The sequence below is a fragment of the Mytilus trossulus genome, chromosome 2 (assembly GCF_036588685.1).
Source record: "Mytilus trossulus isolate FHL-02 chromosome 2, PNRI_Mtr1.1.1.hap1, whole genome shotgun sequence".
Lineage (NCBI taxonomy): Eukaryota > Metazoa > Mollusca > Bivalvia > Mytilida > Mytilidae > Mytilus > Mytilus trossulus.
Genome location: NC_086374.1, coordinates 26,349,689 through 26,361,818, shown reverse-complemented (window position 1 = coordinate 26,361,818; position 12,130 = coordinate 26,349,689). Strand labels below are relative to the sequence as shown.

Here is a 12,130-nt window from a genome sequence, read left to right as displayed (position 1 = left end):
ACTTGTTAAAAGCACTGAAAGATCAGTTGTAGAACACTTTAAAACTGGAGGCCGAGAGTATTTATTTCATGATGTCGGTTGGTGCAATTATTGTATGAAAGATTAAAAAAATCAATGTTTTGTTTGTTTTTCTCGTTGCCAGGCTTTGAGCAATGAGTGACTAATATATTTCATGAAAAATTAAGGATTTATCAAATAACCATCCTTGAAATGGTCACAAGACATAACTTATCAATAAAGCAATATTTGTTTAATTTTTTTATATTAAATAATTAATCGATTTTTTTTGGCAGTTAGTGCCAACTTATTTTGAAATCATCATTTATATTTAGATACTAGGCAATGCTGTATCCATCAGGATATTTTGCGTAAAGATATTTTTTAGTAATATATTTGTAATCTTTTTGTATACGTCTTTGCCTCGCCTGCACAGAAAAGAGAGCCCCAACTTCTCTATATTAAACTGTCGGACGGAGAAATCAAGGGATTATCATGTTTATTTATCCAGATCAATAATACAGCTATTACGACATTATCATTTTTATTTATTCCCCCCAAAAAATAAGAATGTAGAAATATAAATATAAATACCATCTACAACACTTAAGAACGTTATACTTTGTTGTATAAGCGGGCTATCAGATGTTCCGTTTATGGATAACAATAACAGTGCCTGCACACCAAGTTTTATTTGTGGATAAAGAATTATCAGTTCAACACCAAGCTGAAAAAGAAGACTAATGTTAACAAATTAGTAAACCTCGTTCTTTTTAATCGTACACAATGTGTATATTACTTTTCAGTTAGTCAGAAATCGTAAATTTGGGCAGAATATTCAAATATGTCTTTCAATTTAATTATTTTCTATAAATAGTAGTAGGGTCATTAAAATCGTTTTTTTAAGTCGTAAGACCTCTATTATTATTGGAGTTAAAAATCAAATTTAATTTTTAAATGAAAATCAATGTATTAAATTGAGTGCATGAACCGATAAAGTGGGGACACATAACAATATCCAGTAGTCATTGTATTTTCTGTATATATTCCAACCGGGTCTCCGTACTATATTTATGACGTAGTTCTGTCATTACAAGCTTTTTATGATTGTTTGTTTATGCTTTTCTATTATATTTCGGGTGACTTATTGTGTTTATAATAACCTGAAGAAAAGTGAAACCCTTGCTTCTCATCTTCGAAAACGAACTAAAATCTATTTACCTGAAATAAAGTAATTGATGCTACAACTAGTGTTGCAATTACTCTTGGAGATGCATGTAAAGGGGACTTGACACCAAGTTTGTTCTTGATACCTTTACTGTGAGCCAAGAAGTTCCTGAAAAATTTGTCAATGAATCATATTCCACTGTATCAAAACCACCTACTTCAGAAACGTTTTAGAAAAAAAAAAATAAGTAAGCACCACAAAACAACAACCAAAAGATGCATTGCGATAAAAGAGGGACGAAAGATACCAAAGGGACAGTCAAACTCATAAATCTAAATCAAACTGACAACGCCATGGCTAAAAACAGAAAAACAATAGTACACATGACACAACATAGAACACTAAAACATAAACAACACGAACCCCACCAAAAACCAGGGGTGATCTCAGGTGCTCCGAAAGGGTAAGCAGATCCTGCTCCACATGGTGCATCCGTCGTGTTGCTTATGTGATTACAAATCCGGTAAATAGTCTAATTCGGTAGGTCACATTCAGGAAAGGGAAGGGGATTGTAGTTACGACGTAAGGAACATATCCGAGATCATTTGTGAAACGGTTATTCCATAACGGTCAACCAACTCGTAATGGCGTCCGTAAAATTTACGAAGGGATGATTTCAACTTCACCATTTGGAACTCTTGGTTTAATAGGCCTTGTGAGCAGTAACCCTCTATCAAGAAAATCATGATAAGAAATGCAAGCACGGGAATATCGTATCAATTGGGAGATATATACCCCGTATGCAGGTGCTGATGGAATGTTGCTACTTAGAAATGGAAAGTTCAAAATTGGAAAGCTGAAATCATCTCTTTTGTCGTAAAGTTTTGTCTTCAACCGACCCTCATTGTCAATTTCTAGATGTAAGTCAAGATATGAAGCCGACTTAACTGTATCTGTAGTATCATATTGACATGGCCCAACCATCAAAACATATATTTACTACCTAGGAAAACAAACAGTAAATACAACTAGATTTGTAACTAGCATGACAGATGTCACCCTTGTTCCACCATTTCAAGGGTAATGGAAGACATTTGAAAGTTCAAATGCCAAACAGCTTATCTATACATGCCAAATAACATATTTCGAAAGTTTCATAAAGTTTGGAGAATTTTTAAAATTTTCATATGTTTGCTATTTCCATGTTAACGGTGTTCATTCCAAAAATTCAAACAGCAGACATCTCTTTAGTATTCGATCTTGTTCATTTATACGATGTGATTTGTGGGTAAATAAATAATGTTCAATAAGGGTTTGACTGAGATTTTAATTGTCATTAAGAATGGTGTAACTGTGTTAGCGAAACAGGGTATTGCATCTATTCTTATTCCGTAGAATTTAGTTATGGCAGGTTTTTTTCAACTGTTGCAGATGTAAACGTTTTGGTATTTCGACAAGGGTTACAACTTATACAACACAAGTTTTTGAACTAATTAGATAAATTGAGTATTTATTAATTGGTTGTGGTTTGTAAAATTACATTTTGCAAATAGTCCCTGTGTAAAAAAGCATAAGTCTAGTAATACGAATTGACCTCAGAAGAAATTTTAATTCTACTGATTAACTAGGATAAATTTGAAGAGATACAAATTAACCTTTGTCTCCAACACACCCCATGAAGCTTTCTAACAATCAGATATCATAACACATCTCTACACGAGGCAACGTTTTAAATGTCCTTATTCAGACCGGATGTGGGTGTGAATTTCCCGCACAGCCAAACGGACATTCAACTTAAATAAGCTTTTACTGCCAATGTGGCATATTACCATATCCCAGTATCCCTTATGGTCTATTAAATTTTGCTTTTCTTAAATGTTTTTATCTAAAAATTGTTTTGCATTATAAATTGAGAAATTAACAATAAATTTTCAAAATATTAACAGAAAGTAAAATCACAAAAAAACTGAACTCAAAGGAAAATTCAATTGCAAAGTCCCTAATCAAATGGCAAAATCAAATACCAAAACACATCAAACGAATGGACAACAACTGTCATATTCCTGGCTTGGTACAGGCATTTGTAGAAAATAATGGATTTAACCTGGTTTAATAGCACTAAACATCTCACTTGAATGACAGTTGAATCAAATTCCTTTATATTTACAACGGTGCGTGAACAAAACAGACATAATAAATGAAATAGTCAAAATATAGGTACAGCAGTCATCACTGTGTTATAATCTCAAAACAAACAATCATTTACAAAAAAAACACAAAAGCATCTATCAAATTAAAAAGAAACACATGCATTGCTTCTGACGTGTCTGACGTCAGAAAATATAAAAGTGACATAGAAAGAAATTTCGTGGTTCAATGTTTATTCAAAACAATTATAATTATATATGGTAAATGGTGGTGTACAGGATTAAAAAATCAAAAGTTATGTTAGAATTGATTTCAAAGAAATAGACCGAGAATTAAAATTGTCCAGAAGTTCTTTGGAATATTAAAGAACCCACATATGTTTAAAACCACTACGCGAGTAAAATAGTATTGTTGTATATTAACATCCATAAATAAAGTATTTTCAAATTTATAATAAAAAAATAACATAATGACATATAATAGAATTATAACATAATGACGGGATCTTTACAGAGTCACGCTATAAGATTCAAAGATATAAAAAAGGGGCTCCATTTGGATATGTGTGCAACCTTTCTTTGCTGTGTCATAGATAAAGGCTATATATTCATAAACATTTGTCAGCATCAATGTATTTTCAAATTTCTGTTAATTTACTCGGAGGTAAAAGTAAAATTACCAAAAATACAAAAATAAGGCCGTTAGTTTTCTCGTTTGAATTGTTTAACATTGTCTTATCGGGACTTTTTGTAGCTGACTTTGTGGTATGGGCTTTGCTCATTGTTGAAGGCCGTACGGTGACCTTTAGTTTTTAATGTTTGTGTCATTTTGGTCTTTTGTGGATAGTTGTCTCATTGGCAATCATACCACATCTTCTTTTTTCATAATAGGTAAAATGTCATAAATAGTACAGAAGTCGACATTGTGTTATAATCTTAATCACTATAGTATAAAAGCAAACAAATTTGTACCAAAGAAGCACAAAATGGCATATAAACCAAACAAATTACCAAAAATTGAAGACAAGAATACACAGATGTACCATATAGTACAATAACAAAATGACGGGATGCATAAGTAAATAGACACGACATATATGTATCAAAGGAACATAAAAAGGCATTTCAGACAAAGCACATGGATAAAAAGGAACGACACGAACACAAAAATGTTTTACAATAGCACAAAACTGGCATGTAAAGTACAAAGCAACGTCATGTGTATCAAAGAAACACCAAAAGACATATAGACAAAGCAAATTAGCAAAAGTGAAAGTCAAGAATACTAGAAGTATCAGAGAACAATAAAATTATGACAGGATGTACAAGTACCAAGCCACGTCAAATAGATATATAAAAAAAAAACCAGACTAAACAGTAAAAGTAATATTATTTCAGACAAATATAAGAATAGTATTACACATTATTAAGATTGTAAACAACGTCAGTACCTAGACAATATACTTCAAGACCATCGTGTATTATTTGTGAAGTTGATACGAAATATTTACCAACAATGTCTTGGCACCTTCCGATGACCTGTTTGGGGAAAATGTCGAGATATGTGACGTTTTTACAAAAGCTGAGTGTGAGCTGCAAGCTTTAGAATACCAAATAAATTGAGAAATGTATATCCCAAATGCAGGTGAATTTGGTGTGTTGCTACTAAGGTGTGGGAAGTGTTAATTTCAAAATTCAAATTGTCTCGTTTGTCATAGATTCTGGTACTGAAATGACCGTGTATATCAAATTCGAGGTAAATGTTTAAAAATGAGGCGGAGGAAGCCGTGTCTGTTGTTTCTTTGATTTAAAGTTCTGGGGGATATAACATGACCTGGCGTCTCTGATCTTTTTGTTTGAATCTGAAGTCTGAAAATATGGAGAGGTCGACAAATATGAAGAAGTCGACAACGTGAGGCGAACAGTTCGTTCCCATAAATTTTATTTCTTCTCATAGAAAAAGGTGTTTAACAATTTTTAGTAAAACTACTAGTGTATTGGTAACGTATAACATGACGTATTTAAAAAAATATATTACTATAGATAAACACACACGAAGTTATAATCTATTATCAGGAAAGAACAAGTAATGAAAGATGTCGCACTTCCAACGGGAAAGCATGTAAATCAGCTGTGAGTAAAAATTCTTAATATTAGTCCTTTACGTGAATGTATTTCTTACGTTACGATTAGATAATCAATAATCTATAATAAAGAATAAAGGATTTTGTATTTTGAATTCTTACCTCTTCAACCCCGTACATGTATCTTTAATGTCCCGTTCTGGTCTTTTCAATAACCATTTTACGTAGCTATATTGTGGCGGGCTTGCACATGGTTTGCATTCCTGATAATATCAAAAGAAATTTAAACTTAAAAGGCTAAATATAAGTCCACTATAAAAATAATAAAGTCAAAAGATTGTAAATGACTCAGAAAATCGGTAATCAATCAGCCATGAAATTGCAGAAAAATTGCATCTTATAAAGATCGATAACACCAAAATGTGTAAAGTAGTTAAGGATACTAAAGCGATATTCAAAGCATATAAGATGAAGGAAATTTGACAACGCTATAACACAAAACGAAAGTCGACAATAAGACATACAAGTTCACATAACACTATATAGAAAACCACAGAATTAACAACAAGAACCCCACCAATAACCGGGTATGATCTCAGGTACTCCGAAAAGGTAGACATTAGCATATACAATAGAAGCACCCGGCGTGTAACTTGTGCGAGAAGTACAAATTCGATGAACCGGACATAATCATGCTCACGACAATGAAATTTAAACATAGTCGATAATCTGTTAAACTGGTTTTATATAGAGGTACAATACAATTATCTTTTAAAGAGACGCGACTTAAACTTCGGCGCTTCAGACACGCATATTATTTAGTGTCCTTTTTATCCTTTTTTGTGACACAGGGTCGATACCCTTGGATATCCGGTAGACCAATTTACCAACGGACGTCTACCGGAAGCCTAACGGACGTCTAACAGATAAAACAGATGTGAAACGGACATTAACGGAAGGATAACGGAAAAAACGGATGCCTACCGGATGTAAAACGGACAAATGCAAATTGAAATTTCGCATGGTTTATTGCCTTTGATTTTTAGATGGTTTATTGCCTTTAATTTTTAGATGGTTTATTGCCTTTAATTATCAGATTATTTTGTTCATCCGTTGTATCCGTTACGCTTCCATTAAGTGTCTGTTTAATCCGGTACTCGTCCGTTGGATGTACGTTCGACGTCCGTTCTGTCCGGTACGTATCCGTTTCACGTACGTTCAATGTCCGTTGTGTGTCAGTTCGGCATTCGTTACATGTCCGTTAGTACACTAACGGACTCCCAACGGATAAAAATGTTGTCAACGGATAACTTTTTTTTATCCGTTAGGCGTCCGTTCGATCTATCCGGTAAGGTGTGACAGAGGCTGTAGATATTCACCTTGAGATGAAGAACTCAGATTACGTAATAAAAAATAATAATGCTATCCCGAAAATGTACTGTCTGCACAGGTATGAATAATTCGAAATACTAAAGATTTTCTTATCCCAGGCATATATTACCGTAGACGTATTTGGCACAACTTTTTTGAAATTTTTTGGTTCTCAATGCTCTTCAACTTTGTACCTGTTTGGCTTTCTAACTTTTTTTCATCTGAACGTCACTGATGAGTCTTAAAGAGACGAAACACGCGGAAGGCGTAATAAAGTATAAGCCTCATATCTTTGATAACTAATCAGGAATTTAAAAATATCTCAGTTTCGATATGAGACAGCCTATATTTAAGAATTGAATGCTACTTTTTGTAAGACCCCGTTTACACTAGCAAAAAGGATCGATCTTTTTCTAGATCGATCTTAGTAAAGATCGACCCTTTAAGATCGGTCTTTGATCTAATGTTAATGGAAAAGATCGATCTCCAAATAAAGTACGAAGTTGAATAGCATTGAGGACCAAAATTCCTCAAAGTTTTGCCAAATACAGCTAAGGTAATCTATGCCTGAGGTAGAAAAGCCTTAGTATTTCAAAATTTCAAAATTTTGTGGACAGTAAATTTATAAATATAACCATATCAATGATAAAACATGTCAGCACAAGTGCTGACTCCTGGGCTGGTGATACTCTCGGGAAAATAAATCTCCACCAGCAGTGGCATCGACCCAGTGGTAGTAAATAAACTCATCATAGATACCAGGACTAAATTTTGTATATTCGCCAGACGCGCGTTTCGTCTACAAAAGACTCATCAGTGACGCTTGAACATATAGCTATAGACAAGTTGTTACATAGATATTGATAGCTGCTACGATATTGAACTTAAATCTTTTTAAGATCGATATAAATAATGATTGAATCAACTTTGTAGAAGTGTAAACGGGGTCTTCCTTCATTGGGATGTAAAACCGTTGACCGAAGTACATTTTGTAAAAATGTGCACACGGTCCACGACTTTTCACCCTTATGAAGTTACAAAAAGAAGCATTCAATACTTATCATTACATTTTTTTAGCTACGATCATGAAAACACGATTTTTCAAGTTTTTTTTTAATTTACCTGTGCACTTTATTGTTCGAACTCGTGTCATGATAAATGATACATTTTGTTGTGAATAATGAATTTGATTGTGGAATAACGCGAGATTGCAGTGTAGCCAATTAGAATAACGTATTGTAATAAAACATTATATTAAAGTAAACGATTTGGACTGAGCAACAGAGGGAAATGTTACCATTACCGCTTATGGAAAAAAAATTATTAAGATTGGCCCATATAGCTAATAAAATGCTTTCATTCATTCTTGGTTTTCGAATATTCTGCTCAAAGCGTTCCTGATATATGCAATCCATGAAAGTACATCCGAGACACGAGGTTACTAAGAATGATTTTAATTTTTCCCTAGCACTGATTCATTACCGCTGCTAATGATATATAAATCCCTAAAGTATCATCAGGTCAGTACTGACATGATTTATACCTTAGCATTCAAATATTCTGGGTGTATTTGATGAAAGTAAAACCGGAAAATGCTTCCACTGTGTAGACTGTGACATGCGAATCGAAGTTGGCTATATTTGAAATAGGATAGCTTCCATGTGAGAAGCAGCCCCTAGTCAGGGAAATTTCGAATGGATACATAACCTCTGGAATATTGTATTAATTTGGAGATCAATAATCGATAAACAAGCGCTACATGAAGGTTACTACATAAAAATGGAAAAATCTCGATTGGAAAACTGAAATTATCACTTTCGTCGTAAAGTTTTGTACGCAACTGACCCCATTGCCAATTTTTGGGTTTTAATACAAAGTTTGATAACCTAAATTTCATAAAAATGCTGAAATATCATGTCCTAGTTGAATAAGATGAAAGATATAACCGTAAGTAGAAAGTTTGCTGATTTTTTTTATATTTTCCTATGAAGAAGCTATGACAACCTGGAAAATTTATTATTTTCAAATATCTATTTCAAGCAAAAATACTCTCTCTGTTCAGTACGTTAAGCCTATTTGTATACACCCAACCCATTAACAGGGATAGCATGATCATTACAAAAACTTGTTCCAACAGGGTTATAACAACTGAAATCGACACTGCATAAGTTCAGTATATGATATATTTGACTGTTACGATGTTTTGGCAGCATATGAGGAAACGAAGACAGATTGTGGCTATGACTTTAATGTTAAATATCAAAGGTCATCTGAGACACCATAAGTTTGAAGCTTAGCAAACTAGCTTGCGTTGAAAAATTTAAATTTTTATTTTTAAGAACTCATTAACTGCTCAATTGAAACAACAATGCTTTATCAAGAAATTAATTTAAGAAAACACATATTCTAAAATATTTTACGAGTATCCATATGTAATCGTGCTGCTTCAATACTGGTGTATGAAAATGTTTAGTATCTAACGACACGACGTATTTACATATTTTCATAAACTTGTTTAAATGATATACTAAAAGTACAATAAATATTTCATTACCTCATAATCTGTATCCTTTTTAAGACCTCTAACAAAAAGATATGTATGTCGAACAGACTTGTACAGAAAATAGCCAATCAATATCACATGACACAATAATGTTGGTATATAAATTAAAACGTAGGCGTTTATGCTTCGTATCTAAATAAAATATCAGACAAAACGTTATCAATGATTTAAATTGTAAATCTAAATTTTCAAATTGAAACTTATTTCGTCAGGATGTTTTAAATACAAAACATGTAAAACGTATCAATATACTGATTTGTCTTTGCAATCCAATGAACACAATTTTATAGTGATATTTTAAGCATGTACTTTTCTCAAATACTTTTTAAGTGATAGTACATCAGTTTGAAGTCTGATTGGGATGAACAAATCTTTGTATTGTGCTTCCCTTAATTGAAGTTATTGTAAAACTGTATATAGTCTTTCATGATGAGTGAATAGTCATGGAAAAATAAAGCCACAATAATTTACATATGTAAAGCATGATATTGCCATTGTGTACTGTGAAGATGAAAAACGGGATGTCTAGAAACCTCTAACCGAAATGTCAAATTAGATTTTTGACCCCAATTGTGACTGTACTTGCCATATTAGTCGTGAGTATATTCGTGTAGTAAATTAAAATATATTTTACATGTAGCTAGCATTACACTAATGATAAAACTATATTCAAAGTGAGCATTGTCTAAAATCTGTTTTCCAAAATATATTTGCATTTACATTTATGTATTTAAAACGGACTATAGAAAATATGATGAAAGGTTCATTCGAAATATAATTTGGTCCTGACCTGATAATTGAGAGTAAAAGTGGTTGTTTTTTAGTCTGGTATTATTTTTAATTTTAGTTTCTTGTGTACAACTCGTTCATCATCCCTGTATATATATTCGTTTATGGGCCAGCTGGAGGACGCCCCCGGGTTCGGGAATTTCTCACTGCATTGAAGACCTGTTGGTTTCCTTCTGCTGTTGTCTGTTCTATGGTCGGATTATTGTCTTTTTGACACATTCTCCATTTCCATTCTCAATTTTATGTTGAATGCATTCAATTCATTAGAATCAAAATATATGTATCCTTATAAAGAACTGGTTGTGTTTATATCAATTTCAAAGATAAATTCAGTCTCATTTGGTTGGTAAGAATTTATCTTAATATAAGAGGTTTCTCAACATCTTACGAACGGACGAAACTCCACGAACGTATCGTTATGGAGAAGTCATTGTGTGCAGTTTAATATTTTAACGATATTGTAGCATGTTTAAAGACAACAATAAACAATTAAATACTCTTTTTACAACCTTGCATTTTATTGTTGTGGTTAAAGATAAGTGTTTTGATTGATTTTCTGTTGTTGAATGTTACGTATTCATACGTTGAATTTCGTTTGTTTACATGTCGAATATTTGCGTTTGAGTTATCTCCCTTACCCATTAAAAAAGAACATTGTTTTTTCTAATGTCGTTGTTAAAAAAACCTTACATCGTGTGCCACTGTGCATTTGATTTATTGATTGTTGGATGTTAAACGCTCAGTGACAGGAATTCAATGTAAGGATTTTTTTTGGGCTGTGTGTCAGCAATTGTCATATAAAGTTGCACTCGATATATCGTATTGAAATTCATGGTTTGGTGTATACGAATAGAAAATATGAGTGATACAGCACCAACAAAACTAAAAGTAATAATAAGTATAGTTATTAAAACTCGTTTACATTGAAAAACAAAATACCTGTCAAAATATATATATATAAACAAGTAGAACATAAAAACGGAAATATGTTTTAAAAACATGTCATAAAAGCTCAACAGAAAAGATATATAAAAAACAAGTAGAAATATATGAATACTAATGTCGACAACGCCTTTTCTATAATAAAATCATACAAAAAGAGAAATAAGAATGGCCATGAAATCAAAACAAGCCAAAGGCCAAACAATAGCATTACTAAACATCATTTACAAGTCAACTGGCTTTGTTTATTCAAACATTTATTTCAACATTTTCATATATTTATCTACTTGCAATTTTAGCTTGAAAATAAATATTTAAGGCGAGGAAGTGCACATTTGGATTTAAGAGGTTTGGGGCAACAAAGTTATCTCGGATGTGAGGATGTTTTTTCAAATTAAAAACCGGCTGATTCATAGAGGCGTTCAGTCAAAGATCTATGTTACCCCTTTTTAGCCCTGGACTTTTCACCTTTAATTTGAGCTCAAATAAGTTTTCAACAAATATTTATTGCCTCTCCCATCCCAACAAAAATACACTTAAGTACAGATTTGAGACTATTTGCAGTCAATAGAATATTTCTAAAACTCAAAATGGTTTAAAAAAATGTTTTTTGTTTTGTTTTGTTTTGATTGTGCGGAAGACATTTATAACGGAAGTTTACAGCCGATAGTGCAAAATTAATGAATAAATAAGCGCTCCCTCTTTTTTCGTTACGGCAAGTTACGTCAAGTTAGGGCGATTTTCGTTCGTTCGTAAGATGTTGAGAAACCTCTATTAATATATATTAATTAAGGGGTATACTTACGAACACAGAATCGGTCAGCTGGTAAATTAAGATTGAAAATCTATAAAAAAAAAAATTGAAATTATTGCAATTGTAGTGTTTGAAGTTACTAATAACTATTTCTATTCTAATAACCAAGTTCTCATATTGACTCATTTATCGATATTATCGTGTTGGTCATTTATAAACAACAACATATACGCCAGTCTAAGACGGAACGTATTATGAAATACCAATGTCGGTGCGTCCGTACGTCCGTTCGGATTTGGTTATCTACAATGAAAC

General features: G+C 32.5%; 1 long non-coding RNA gene across 1 annotated transcript; it reads right to left on the bottom strand.

Moving 5' to 3' along the window:
- Positions 1–5,557: 5,557 nt before the first annotated feature.
- On the bottom strand, positions 5,558–11,911 carry LOC134706857 (uncharacterized). The gene is made up of 3 exons (XR_010105666.1): positions 11,867–11,911; positions 9,322–9,462; positions 5,558–5,659 (listed from the first exon to the last, which is right to left on the bottom strand). It is a non-coding gene; the product is annotated as an uncharacterized LOC134706857 (long non-coding RNA).
- Positions 11,912–12,130: the final 219 nt, after the last annotated feature.